The following is a 15,094-nucleotide window of genomic DNA, read 5'->3' as shown; positions in this document are numbered from 1 at the left end:
AGAAATTATATGCTGTCTACCAATCTGTTTTTTAATTGGGTGTTTAGCACAGTTGTTATAAGCCAATTGATGATGGAATTTAAATCTGCCATCCTGATAGTTTGTTTTGTTTGTCCCATCTCTTCTTTCCTCCTTTTTATTCCTTGTTCTGAAAAACCAAACAGTGATTTTTTTTAAACGACTCCATATTGTTTCCACTATTGTATTCTTAGTTGTTGTTGTTTTTTTTGAATTTTAGTGGTTTCATTAACACTTAAACTAAAAATTAATATATCAGAGTCTACTTTTAAACAATATTATATCACTTTACATTGTATTTAAATCTTGCAGCAATATATTCTCATTCTTCTATGCCATCCTTTATGCTATGTTTGTCTTCCATTTGAATTCTGCATAAAATATCAAAAGACTATCTGTTTCAGGGGGTCTTATCTTTTCAAGTGAGTAAAATTCAAAAAAATATAAAGATAACCTATATTTTCTGTCATTTTACTGTTATTAAGCACTCTTCTTTTTGTGTGGATTCAAGGTTTTATCTGGGATCCTACTCTTTCTGTGAAGAACCACTTTTAACATTTCTTGTAGAACAGTCATTCTGACAATAAACCATCTTAGCTGTTGTCTGTCTTGTAGCAAAGTCTTCATTTTGTCCTTATTTTTAAATATTTTTTTCCGGGATAGAAGTTTAGGTCGAAAATTTTTTTTTCTTTAAGTGCATTCTGTGTGGCTTATGTAACTTCTGATAAGTCTGGTGTTAAATTTTGTTTCCCTGTCTTCTCCTTTTACCATCTGACCCACCAGCTCAGTCTCTGGGTCAGAAAGATCCTCTGGAGAAGAGCATGGCAACCCATTCCAGTATTTTGCCTGGAAAATTTCATGAACACAGGAGGCTGGCGGGTTGCAGTCCATTGGGTCACAGAGAGTTGACCACAACTGAACAACTAAAAACACTTCTCCTTCTGGGTGCCTGATTTGTACATGTCAGATTTAAGTGGCCTGACAGTATCTCATGACCCTTGGATACTCTCGTATTTTATTTTCACTCGTTTTCTCTTAGTTTCATTTTGGATAATTTTTATTGATGTGCATTCAAGTTCACTGATTCTTAACATTTTTTAGTCTTCTGTTAATCCTATTTAAGAAGAAGGAATTCCTACTGACAAAGAAGGAATTGTTTGTCAATGATAGTTTTCTTTTATTTCTAGCATTTTAATTTAACATTTTTTATGGTTTTAATCTCTGTGCAGAAATTGCCTATATTTGTGTATGATGGCCATCTTTTCCCTTGAGTCCTTTAACATATAAATCATAGTTATTAAAAAATCATTGAGGTACTTTTATTAAGAAATTAAATTTCAATATAAACTTTTTAATTATAAGGCATCCTGGCATAATAAGTCACAAAAGAGAAAAGTCAGGGGGTCTCAGACTTATCAACATCAGCATACAATGTCCTAAAACAATTTGGTACTGTTCAATACAATTTTATATAGTCAAACGTACTTAAACATCAACACAAATAGGCATTCACAAGCATGAAGGAATTCAAGGAATTTACTAGCATTTATTAACTAAATTTTGAGGAAAATCAGTCTTAATTATTCACTGAGCATTTAATTGATTAAAATATAAAATTATACTGTCCTATAAGGAAAACTGCAATCTATGGTCTAATTTTTCTTTAAATAAATGCACAGAAAAATGTGTGCAGTCACCTAATGCCAAGTATAACTGTTATGATATAAATGGGATAAACTCAGTAATAAATATGTAATTTTGAGTAGTTCTATAAAGTAAAAAATGATCAGGTGTTAACTTTACAAATTGCTTTTCTTTCAAAGGAATTTTATCAAATTAACTATGCAATTCCAGTTTAAAAACATTCTGCCTGTAGAGTTCTCTTCAGCTAATTTTGTGGCTGATGATTTCTTTGAGGTTTTTTTTTTTTTTTAATCATTCTTGATAGGAAATGTTTCTTGATTTATATCTGGCAGGAATTTTGCTAGGTCTTAAAGGATCTGTTTTAAAAACAAGTAACTATACTTTTCCTAGAAAAAAGTATATTATGTATATTTTTCTCTTTGGATTATCTTAAACTGAGTCACTTTATTTTCAGTATTCGGAGTCTGTGTTTTTCATTTAAATGAGAAGGTTTATATAGAAACCATACCAATTCTGATTTTATTCTTCTGTCTTGCTTTACTCACTTTCATACATTTCTATCTACCTACGTTCCTATCAATTTTGTATATACTTTACTCTGAGAACTAGATACTAGTCAGTTGCTAGTACTATTTGGGAAACTTTGTAGTGGCTTAAATTATCCTGGATAAGTTGCTCTTTTTATGCCTACTGCTTTGATCTTTCTTACCCCATGGCAGTTTTTTTTTCAAAGTATAGTCATTAGGTTTGTTGCTGTTGCTTAGTTCCTATCATGTCCAACACTTTTCTGACCCCAAGGACTATAGCCCACTAGGTTCCTCTGTCCATGAGATTTCCTAGGCAAAAATATTGTCGTGGGTTGCCATTTCCTTCTCCAAGGGATCTTCCCAACCCAGAGATTGAACCCACATTTCCTGCATTGACAGGAGGATTCTTTACCACTGAGCCACCTGGGAAGCCTGCCCTCATTAGTCTATCTTTCCGAAAAAAGAAAAGTTCTTGATTTAGCAACACAGCTGCTGCTGCTGCTAAGTCGCTTCAGTCATGTCTGACTCTCTGCGACCCCATAGACAGAAGCCCACCAGGCTCCCCCATCCCTGGGATTCTCCAGGCAAGAACACTGGAGTGGGTCGCCATTGCCTTCTCCAGTACATGAAAGTGAAAAGTGAAAGTGAAGTCGCTCAGTCGTGTCTGACTCTTATCGACCCCATGGACTGCAGCCTACCAGGCTCCTCCACCCATGGGATTTTCCAGGCAAGAGTACTGGAGTGGGTTGCCATTGCCTTCTCCGAGCAACACAGAAGTATGTTGAAATACATGAGTATACATTTGTGGAATTAGTTTTTAAAACATTCACTATTTTAAATAACTATTTTTATAACTTCCACCATCTATTTTCAGGTAAGCACTCTTACAAGATGAAATTGACCCTATAATAATATAAAAATAGTAACTATTTTCAGGCACTATGATGATTGCAGCCATGAAATTAAAAGACGCTTACTCCTTGGAAGAAAAGTTATGACCAACCTAGATAGCAAATTGAAAAACAGAGATATTACTTTGCCAACAAAGGTCCATCTAGTCAAGGCTATGTTTTTTCCAGTGGTCATGTATGGATGTGAGAGTTGGATTGTGAAGAAAGCTGAGTGCTGAAGAATTGATGCTTTTGAACTGTGGTGTTGGAGAAGACTCTTGAGAGTCCCTTGGACTGCAAGGAGCTCCAACCAGTCCATTCTGAAGGAGATCAGCCCTGGGATTTCTTTGGAAGGGATGATGCTAAAGCTGAAACTCCAGTACTTTGGCCACCTCATGCGAAGGGTTGACTCATTGGGAAAGACTCTGATGCTGGGAGGGATTGGGGGCAGGAGGAGAAGGGGACGACAGAGGATGAGATGGCTGGATGGCATCACTGACTCAATGGATGTGAGTCTGAGTGAACTCCGGGAGTTGGTGATGGACAGGGAGGCCTGACGTGCTGCGATTCATGAGGTTGCAAAGAGTTGGACATGACTGAGCGACTGAACTGAACTGATGGTAATGTTTTATATATATTAACTCATTTAAAATAATCCTGTGAATCAGGTAGTATTACCTCCACTTTGAATATAACGAAACTGAAGCAGAGAAAGCTTAGAACACTTAAGTAGCTAGCCTGAAGTCCTAGAGTATGATGTGGTACCACTAGGAAGACAGATTTTGGTTAAAATTTTACCCTATAGTCATATTATCTTAACTTCATGAATAGTTTTTATTTATCTTTGGTTTTATAAATAATATATGGAAAATTTGCATATAATATATTGAGGGATATGGCAACCCATGCTAGTATCATTGACTGAAAAATTCCATGGGTAGAGCAGCCTGATGGGCCCAAATCCAAGGGGTCACAAAGAGTTGGACATGACTGAGCAACTAGCATACATGTTGAAAAATATAAAATGTTTACTGCTTAATTACTAAATTTTTTAAACTGTCTTGCTATCAAATAAGACAAAATTTATTTTTTAAAAAATTTGGATTTTAGAATAACATGTTGTTGTTTAGTCACTCAGTGGTGTCTGACTATTTGCAACTCATGGACTGCAGCATGCCAGGCTTCCCTGTCTTTCAACCATCTCCAGGAGCTTGCTCAAACTCATTTCCATTGAGTCAGTGATGTCATCCAACCATCTCATCCTCTGTCATCCTCTTCTCCTCCTGCCTTTGATCTTTCCAAGCATCAGGGTCTTTTCTAATGAGTTGACTCTGCATCAGGTGGCCAAAGTACTGGAGCTTCAGCTTCAGCATCAGTCTTTCTAATGAATATTCAGGATTATTTTCCTTTAAGATTGACTGGTTTGATCTCCTTGCAGTCCAAGGGACTCCCAATAGTCTTCTCCAACACCAGAGTTCAAAAGCCTCAATTCTTTGGTGTTCAGCATTCTTTAAGGTCCAACTCTCACATCCATACATGACTACTGGAAAAACCATAGCTTTGACTAGACAGACTTTGTAGGCTTTTTAATATGCTGTCTAGGTTTGTCATAGCTTTTCTTCCAAGGAGCAGGCGTCTTTTAATTTCATGGCTGTACTCACCATCTGCACTGATTTTGGAGCCTTAGAAAATAAAGTCTGTCACTGTTTCCATTATTTCCCCATCTATTTGCCATGAGCAGATCACAAAACCAGATTAGTTTTTTGAATGTTGAATTTGGAGCCAGCTTTCTCACTCACCTTTTTCACTTTCATCAAGACACTCTTTAGTTCCTCTTCACTTTCTGCCATAAAGCTGGTGTTATCTGCATATCTGAGGTTAGTGATATTTCGCCCGGAAGTCTTGAGTCCAGCTTGTGCTTCCTCCAGCCTGGCATTTGGCATGATGTACTCTGCATATATGGAGAAAGCAATGGCAGCCCACTCCAGTACTCTTGCCTGGAAAACCCCATTGATGGAGGAGCCTGGTAGGCTGCAGTCCATGGGGTCGCTAAGTCGGACACGACTGAGCAACTTCACTTTCACTTTTCACTTCCATGCATTGGAGAAGGAAAAGGCAACCCACTCCAGTGTTCTTGCCTGGAGAATCCCAGGGACAGGGGAGCCTGTGGGCTGCCATCTATGGGGTCACACAGAGTCAGACACAACTGAAGTGACTTAGCAGCAGCAGCAGCAACTCTGCATATAAGTTAAATAAGCAGCATGACAATATACAGCCTTGAAGTACTTCTTTACCAATTTTGAACCAGTCTATTGTTCCCTGTATGGTTGTAACTGTTCCTTCTTGACCTGCATACAGGTTTCTCAGGAGGCTGGTAAGGTGGTCTGGTATTCCTATTTCTCTAAGAAATTTCCACAGTTTGTTGTGATCCACATAGTCAAAGATATTAGCATAGTCAAAGAAGCAGAAGTAGATGTTTTTCTGGAATTCTCTTGCTTTATCTATGATCCAATGGATGTTGGCAATTTGATCTCTGATTCCTCTGCCTTTTCAAAATCCAGCTTGAACATCTGGAATTTTTTGGTTCACATACTGTTGAAGCCTGGCTTGGAGAATTTAGAACATTACTTGTTAGCATGTGAAATGAGTGAGAATAACATGAAGATTGTTTAAAAAGAATCTATGTTCCCCACTTTTGAAAAATCAGTGAAAGCTACTGGTAAATGCTTCTTTGAGAGCTCAGTTAGTAAAGAATCTGCCTACAATGCAGGAGAAAAGTGAAAGTGAAGTCACTCAGTTGTGTCTGACTCTTTGCAATCCCATGGACTGTAGTCTACCAGGCTTCTCTGTCCACGGGATTTTCCAGGCAAGAGTACTGGAGTGGGTTGCCATTTCCTTCTCCAGGGGATCTTCCTGACCCAGGGATCAAACCCAGGTCTCCTGCATTCCAGGCAGACGCTTTACGCTCTGAGCCAATGCAGGAGACCCCAGTTCAATGAAATTAAAAGACGCTTACTCCTTGGAAGGAAAGTTATGACCAACCTAGATAGCATATTCAAAAGCAAAGCCATTACGTTGCCAACTAAGGTCCATCTAGTCAAAGCTATGGTTTTTCCAGTGGTCATGTACGGATGTGAGAGTTGGACTGTGAAGAAGACTGAGCGCTGAAGAATTGATGCTTTTGAACTGTGGTATTGGAGAAGACTCTTGAGAGTCCCTTGGACTGCAAGGAGCTCCAACCAGTCCATTCTGAAGGAGATCAGCCCTGGGATTTCTTTGGAAGGGATGATGCTAAAGCTGAAACTCTAGTACTCCGGCCAGCTCATGCGAAGAGTTGACTCATTGGAAAGACTCTGATGCTGGGAGGGATTGGGGGCAGGAGGAGAAGGGGACGACAGAGGATGAGATGGCTGGATGGCATCACTGACTCGATGGACGTGAGTCTGAGTGAACTCCGGGAGTTGGTGATGGACAGGGAGGCCTGGTGTGCTGCGATTCATGGGGTCGCAAAGAGTCAGACACGACTGAGCGACTGAACTGAACTAAACTGAATTGAACTTGATTCTTTCTACATACTCTCCAGTAGTTTTGAAGCAATCAGAAGCAACCCTGAACACATTGCTTCAGACCTAGTTCTCACATGGGTGAAAAAATAGAAGGTAGATGGAATCAAGCAGCAAATTGCCAACCAATCTGGTGATCCCTTTGGCTACTGGAACTGTGTCCTAGACCACTGACCTCAGACCACTTTATCTGCAGTCACTTAATCTTGCTCTAGTTTTTCAATTATTATATAATATTATGTAATTGCCACCCATCAGTAGAACAGCAGACATCTCAACATGTTTTGAGCTCTAGTTTTTGTAGTTCAGTTCCTTAGTTTTCCTGCATGTTCTTGTTACACAGTCTTTGCATTAAGTGATCTCCAATCCTTTCAAATATGCCTGCACTGGAGCAGACAGGACTCATTTTCAGGGATGGTTGGCTATAGGTATGAGCAGATTCTGGGACTCTCCCCTGAATACTTCAGGCAGACTAGAACATACTGTATATGTATATTCCCATTGTAGCAATATTGATATCATTGTGCAGTGTTTAGTCTATTTGTGAATCTCTCCACTAGATTTTAAAGTATTTTGGCTAGAACAAATTTTTTAACTTGGGTATTTATCCCCTGTGCCTGTGTCAGTGCCTAATTTATAATGAATAATATCGAAAAAAATTAGTTAATAGATCAAGGAATTGGATGACAAAGGTATGAACTAACACTTGACAGAAGAAGAGCTGAATCCATTGCTAGACAAATATTGATAGGGAAGCTGTCCAAGCATCTTTTATAAAATGAGGCCTTTTCTTAAAATAACTTTCCAAGACTTATTTATTTTTATACTTATTCACGTCTCCCCTAGGTATATGCAAGAGTATGTGTATCTTTATTGTTCTGAGGGCTAGAAATCAAAGAAGTTATGGAGAATATATTTTCACTTTATAACAGAGCCTCATCTTATATACCTATTTTAAATAAACTTAGAATTAAAGGATTCATACCTCAAATGTGTGCTAACTCATTTGTAGAGGAAAGTTCTCAGATTGAAATTATGATTATATCATCCTGGTGCTTTATAGTCCCTGTTAGAAACAGAGCATTTAAATTGCTGGAAGGGATGATAAGACATTTAGAAACTTAAGTGGAATACATCCATGAATTAACATAATGTGAGCTATAGAGGAATCAAAGTAGGGACATTTAAAAAATAGCTTGAAGATAACACACCGTCTATCTTCAGTCTTTAAGTGACATAATTTAATAATGTCAAAATTTGCCATTAGAGGATTTTCTGAAATCCTTGTATAGTTGTATTTCATGATTGGCAGCTCTTTTTACTCCTTTCCCTAAGCTTGACTTTCTTTCAACAAGGATATCAGTAAATTTCTAGATCAACTAGGCAAAATTTCTCTTTTTTCCCCTAGATTGTTCCTCCAATTAGCTTGAGCTACAATAGAAATAGAACATATTAATAGTATATTTGCACCAATTGGAAAAGTCTATTTTTAAGGCTTTTTACTTTTTCACTGGTGGTAGCAGAGGAGATTAGTTCCAATATTATAAAAAAGAAAGGGAAAATACCTGTAATTTATTAAATTCAGAATTTGGGGGGATTTCTATAAATAATAGTTATAAAAATATAAATTCATGTACCTATATGTATGAAATTTCTCAGAGATAATGTATTCCTTTTTTTATTTTATTTTTAAACTTTACAATATTGTATTAGTTTTGCCAAATATCAAAATTAATCCACCACAGGTATACATGTGTTCCCCATCCTGAACCCTCCTCCTTCCTCCCTCCCAATACCATCCCTCTGGGTCATCCCAGTGCACTAGCCCCAAGCATCCAGTATCGTGCATCGAACCTGGACTGGCATCTCATTTCATACATGATATTTTACATGTTTCAATGCCATTCTCCCAAATTTTCCCACCCTCTCCCTCTCCCATAGGGTCCATAAGACTGTTCTATACATCAGTGTCTCTTTTGCTGTCTCGTACACAGGGTTATTGTTACCATCTTTCTAAATTCCATATATATGCATTATTATACTGTATTGGTGTTTTTCCTTCTGGCTTACTTCACTCTGTATAATAGGCTCCAGTTTCATCCACCTCATTAGAACTGATTCAAATGTTTTCTTTTTAATGGCTGAGTAATACTCCATTGTGTATATGTACCACTGCTTTCTTATCCATTCATCTGCTGATGGACATCTAGGTTGCTTCCATGTCCTGGCTATTATAAACAGTGCTGTGATGAACATTGGGGTACACGTGTCTCTTTCCCTTCTGGTTTCCTCAGTGTGTATGCCCAGCAGTGGGATTGCTGGATCATAAGGCAGTTCTATTTCCAGTTTTTTAAGGAATCTCCACAGAGTTCTCCATAGTGGCTGTACTAGTTTGCATTCCCACCAACAGTGTAAGAGGGTTCCCTTTTCTCCACACCCTCTCCAGCATTTATTATTTGTAGACTTTTGGATCGCAGCCATTCTGACTGGTGTGAAATGGTACCTCATAGTGGTTTTGATTTGCATTTCTCTGATAATGAGTGATGTTGAGCATCTTTTCATGTGTTTGTTAGCCCTCTGTATGTCTTCTTTGGAGAAATGTCTATTTAGTTCTTTGGCCCATTTTTTGATTGGGTCATTTATTTTTCTGGATTTGAGCTGTAGGAGTTGCTTGTATATTTTTGAGATTAGTTGTTTGTCAGTTGCTTCATTTGCTATTATTTTCTCCCATTCTGAAGGCGGCCTTTTCACCTTGCTAATAGTTTCCTTTGATGTGCAGAAGCTTTTACGGTTAATTAGGTCCCATTTGTTTATTTTTGCTTTTATTTCCGATATTCTGGGAGGTGGGTCATAGAGGATCCTGCTGTGATGTATGTCAGAGAGTGTTTTGCCTATGTTCTCCTCTAGGAGTTTTATAGTTTCTGGTCTTACATTTAGATCTTTAATCCATTTTGAGTTTATTTTTGTGTATGGTGCTAGAAAGTGTTCTAGTTTCATTCTTTTACAAGTGGTTGACCAGATTTCCCAGCACCATTTGTTAAAGAGATTGTCTTTAATCGATTGTATATTCTTGCCTCCTTTGTCAAAGATAAGGTGTCCATATGTGCATGGATTTATCTCTGGGCTTTCTATTTCATTCCATTGATCTATATTTCTGTCTTTGTGCCAGTACCATACTGTCTTGATAACTGTGGCTTTGTAGTAGAGCCTGAAGTCAGGTAGGTTGATTCCTCCAGTTCCATTCTTCTTTCTCAAGATAGCTTTGACTATTCGAGGTTTTTTTGTATTTCCATACAAATTGTGAAATTATTTGTTCTAGCTCTGTGAAGAATACTGTTGGTAGCTTGATAGGGATTGCATTGAATCTATAAATTGCTTTGGGTAGTATACTCGTTTTCACTATATTGATTCTTCCAATCCATGAACATGGTATATTTCTCCATCTATTAGTGTCCTCTTTGATTTCTTTCACCAGTGTTTTATAGTTTTCTATATATAGGTCTTTAGTTTCTTTAGGTAGATATATTCCTAAGTATTTTATTCTTTCCGTTGCAATGGTGAATGGAATTGTTTCCTTAATTTCTCTCTCTGTTTTCTCATTATTAGTGTATAGGAATGCAAGGGATTTCTGTGTGTTGATTTTATATCCTGCAACTTTACTATAGTCATTGATTATTTCTAGTAATTTTCTGGTGGAATCTTTAGGGTTTTCTATGTAGAGGATCATGTCATCTGCAAATAGTGAGAGTTTTACTTCTTCTTTTCCAATTTGGATTCCTTTTATTTCTTTTTCTGCTCTGATTGCTATGGCCAAAACTTCCAAAACTATGTTGAATAGTAATGGTGAAAGTGGGCACCCCTTGTCTTGTTCCTGACTTTAGAGGAAATGCTTTCAATTTTTCACCATTGAGGATAATGTTTGCTGTGGGTTTGTCATATATAGCTTTTATTATGTTGAGGTATGTTCCTTCTATTCCTGCTTTCTGGAGAGTTTTTATCATAAATGGGTGTTGAATTTTGTCAAAGGCTTTCTCTGCATCTATTGAGATAATAATATGGTTTTTATTTTTCAATTTGTTAATGTGGTGTATTACATTGATTTTGTGGATATTGAAGAATCCTTGCATCCCTGGGATAAAGCCCACTTGATCATGGTGTATGATCTTTTTAATGTGTTGTTGGATTCTGATTGCTAGAATTTTGTTAAGGATTTTTGCATCTATGTTCATCAGTGATATTGGCCTGTAGTTTTCTTTTTTTGTGGGATCTTTGTCAGGTTTTGGTATTAGGGTGATGGTGGCCTCATAGAATGAGTTTGGAAGTTTACCTTCCTTTGCAATTTTCTGGAAGAGTTTGAGCAGGATAGGTGTTAGCTCTTCTCTTAAGTACCATAACTCCTAGTAATAATGACAGTATTAGGAGTAAGTGTAACATGAAAATTACAGAATTTACCACTTAAAATTTCTACCTTTGACAACACAAAACTAGAATTTGCAAAAGTTTCAAAATTATTACTTTGTTATTGAAATAAAGATCATGATAAGAATATCTTCTTTCACTAATTGTGCATATTTCATACTCATTCCTACCATTCATTCAACTAAGTTTTATCAAGGTATGTAGTAGCTTCTGATATTGTCAGTACTCAAGGTAGGATTAAGAAACAGACAAGGTCCTTGTTCATCTGACATTCATATACTGGGGTAGGAGGGGAAGAGTAGAAAAACATCGAATGAACAAATACATAAAAAGATCATTTTAGGTTTTGCAAAGTGACATAAACAAAATCTGGGCAATAAAACAGGACATGAGGAGGCAACAGAGTTATGTTTGTCAGTTAGGCTGTGACATGAATGATAAGGAGGAGTAGGCCAAGGCAAAGCCTTGGGGGAGGAATATTGCAGGCAGCTGTTGCTGTTTAGTCCCTAAGTTATGTCTGACTCTCTGCGACCTCCTGGACTGCAGCATGCCAGTCTCTTCTGTCCTTCACTATCTCCCAGAGTTTGCTCAAAGTCATACCCATTGAGTCAGTGATGACATCCAACCATCTCATCCTCTGTTATGCCCTTCTCCGGCCCTCAATCTTTCCCAGCATTAGGCTCTTTTCCAATGAGTGGGCTTTTCATATCAAGTAGCCCAGCAAAATACAAGGGTGAGTATGAATCCGGGACAAAGGGGCTGGTTTGGAGGGAACAATAAGACACTAAGTGGTTAACAATCAAGACGCAGAGTTTGACAGGGATCAAGTCATAAAACAAGTGATGTGTAGAACGTAATAAGGATCTGAATTTTCAAAGTGCTCTGAAAAACTATAGAAAGATTTTCAGCAAGGCTGAAAACATCTAATTTTCATCTACATTGTAAAAGATGCATTGGCTGCCATCAATGAATGAATTTTACCTGACCAAATTTACTTACATGGAAAACTCGGTGTAGATGTCAATGTCATAGCCTAATGAGTGATGATAGTGTCTTAGACTAGGGGAACAGCAATGAAGAAGTAAGCATGATCAAATCTGGTGTGTATATTAGAGGCAAACCTGACATGATTTAATACTGAAGTATACGTTTTGTGTGTGTGTGTGTGTGTGTCAAGACAAGTGGTGGTGAAGGAAAAAAAGGCATTAAGACTGACCTCAAGGTTTTTTGTTTTGAGCAACTGAGTGAATGATCGTGTTCTTTATTGAGATAGGAAAGATTGATGGAAAATCTTGTTGTAGGGAGGGAGACACAAATCAAAAAGTTCTATTTTAGACATGTTTAATTTGAGATGTCTATTAGTCATTCCAGTGACAGCTGGGTTTATGAATTTGGAGCTCAGAGGAAAAATTAGATGCAAGGACATATGTTTGGAACTTATTGCCCAGTTCACATTATTTCAAGCAGCACAACTAGGTGAGATTACATTGGAAGGCTTTTTAGAGAAAGAATGAAGCTTAAAATCAAATTCTGGGGTCCTTCAATATCCAAAGTTTGGATAGATACTAAATTAGATTGTTGTCAATTGTGTTAAATTCTGCTGGGAAGCATGAGATTGTTAATAGAAATTAATGAGAGCAGTTTTAGCAAAGTGGAGGATAAAAGCCTGATGAAAGAAACCTTGAAAGGAGATGGGAGAATGGGAGATGATGACAAGGAGAAAACCAGTATAACTTAAACTTAAGTATTCTGTGAAAGGGTCAGTCAGTTCAGTCACTCAGTTGTGTCCGACTCTTTGTGACCCCATGGACTGCAGCATGTCAGGCCTCCCTGTCCTGCACCAACTCCCAGAGTTTATACAAACTCATGTCCATTGAGTCGATGATACATTCCAATCATCTCATCCTCTGTTGACCCCTTCTCCTCACACTTTGAATCTTTCCCAGAAACAGGGTCTTCTCCAATGAGTCAATACTTCACATCAGGTGGCCAAAGTATTAGAGTTTCAGCTTCATCATCACTTCTTCCAATGAATATTCAGGACTGATTTCCTTTAGGATGGATTGGTTGGATCTCCTTGCTGTCCAAGGGGCTTTCATAAGCCTTCACAGTTCAAAAGCCTCAATTCTTCGGCACTCAGCTTTCTTTATAGTTCAGCTCTCACATCCATACATGACTACTGGAAAAACCATAGCTTTGACTAGACGCACCTTTGTTAGTAAAGTAATGTCTCTGCTTTTTAATAAGCTTTCTAAGTTGATCATAGTTGGCTTTTCTTCCAAGGAGTAAGTGTCTTTTAACTTCCTGGCTGCAGCCAACATCTGCAGTGATTTTGGAGTGCCCCCCAAAATAAAGTCTGCCACGGTTTCCTCTGTTTCCCCATCTATTTCCCATGAAGTGATGGGACCAGGTGCCACAATCAGTTTTCTGAATATTGAGCTTTAAGTCAACTTTTTTATTCTCCTCTTTCACTTTCATCAAGAGGCTCTTTAGTTATTTTTGGCTTTTTGCTATAAGGGTGGTGTCATCTGCATATCTGAGGTTATTGATATTTCTCCCAGCAATCTTGATTCCAGCTTGTGCTTCATCCAGCCCAGCATTTTGCATGATGTCCTCTGAGTAGAAGTTAAATAAGCAGGGTGACAATAAGTTAAATAAGCAGGGTGACTACAGCCTAGACGTACTCCTTTCCCAATTTGGAACCAGTCCGTTGTTCCATGTCCAGTTCTAAATGTTGCTTCTTGACCTGCATACATATTTCTCAGGAGGCACATAAGGTGGTCTGGTATTCCCATGTCTTTAAGAATTTTCCACGGTTTGTTGTGATCCACACAGTCAAAGGCTTTTGCATAGTCAATAAAGCAGACATAGATGTTTTTATGGAACTCTCTTGCTTTTTCGATGACCCAACAGATGTTGGCAATTTGGTCTCTGATTCCTCTGCCTTTTCTAAATCCAGCTTGAACATCTGGAAGTTCATGGTTCAGGTACTGTTGAAGCCTGGCTTGGAGAATCTTGAGCATTACTTTGTTAGCATGTGAGATGAGTGCAATTGTGCTGTAGTTTGAGCATTCTTTGGCATTGCCTTTCTTTGGGATTGGAATGAAAACTGACCTTTTCCAGTCCTGTGGCCACTGCTGAGTGTTCCAGATTTACTGTCATATTGAGTGCAGCACTTTCACAGCATCATCTTTCAAGATTTGAAATAGCTCAACTGGAATTCCATCACCTCCACTAGCTTTGTTCCTAGTGATGCTTCCTAAAGCCCACTTGACTTCACATTCCAGGATGTCTGTCTCTAGGTGAGTGATCACACCGTGGTGATTATCTGGGTCATCAAGATCTTTTTTGTGCAGTTCTTCTGTGTATTCTTGCCATATCTTCTTAATATCTTCTGCTTCTATTATGTCCATACCATTTCTTTCCTTTATTGAGCCCATCTTTGCATGAAATGTTCCCCTGGTATCTCTAATTTTCTTGAAGAGATCTATAGTATTTCCTATTCTATTGTTTTCCTCTATTTCTTTGCCTTAATCACTGAGGAAGGCTTTCTTATCTCTCCTTGCTATTCTTTGGAACTCTGCATTCAAATGGATATCTTTCCTTTTCTCCTTTGCCTTTAACTTCTCTGCTTTTCTCATCTATTTGTAAGGCCTCCTCAGACAACCATTTTGCCTTTTTGCATTTCTTATTTGTGGGGATCGTCTCAATCACTGCCTCCTGTACAGTGTAACAAACCTCGGTTCATAGTTCTTCAGGCACTCTGTTTATTGGATCTAATCCCTTGAATCTATTTATTACTTCCATTGTACAATCATGAGGGATTTGATTTAGGTCGTACCTGAATGGTCTAGTGGTTTTCCCTACATTCTTCAATTTGAGTCTGAATTTGGCAATAAGGAATTCATGATCTGGGCCACAGTCAGCTCCCAGTCTTGTTTTTGCTGATTGGATAAAGCTTTTCCCTCTTTGCCTGCAAAGAATATAATCAATCTGATTTCGGTATTGACCATCTGGTGATGTCCATGTGTAG

The 15,094-nt window shown here is 38.0% G+C and overlaps 1 long non-coding RNA gene across 1 annotated transcript in view; it reads left to right on the top strand.

Moving 5' to 3' along the window:
- The window catches only part of LOC147374049 (uncharacterized), a 294,066-nt gene that overhangs the window by 198,797 nt on the left and 80,175 nt on the right, over positions 1-15,094 (top strand). The window lies entirely within an intron of this gene.

Source organism: Bos grunniens, chromosome 4 (assembly GCF_055505025.1).
Source record: "Bos grunniens cultivar Pamir isolate PY7600 chromosome 4, Bosgru_T2T1.0, whole genome shotgun sequence".
NCBI classification, from domain to species: domain Eukaryota; kingdom Metazoa; phylum Chordata; class Mammalia; order Artiodactyla; family Bovidae; genus Bos; species Bos grunniens.
Note: the sequence above shows the minus strand (reverse complement) of the source record. Positions and strands in the feature narration are given on the sequence as shown.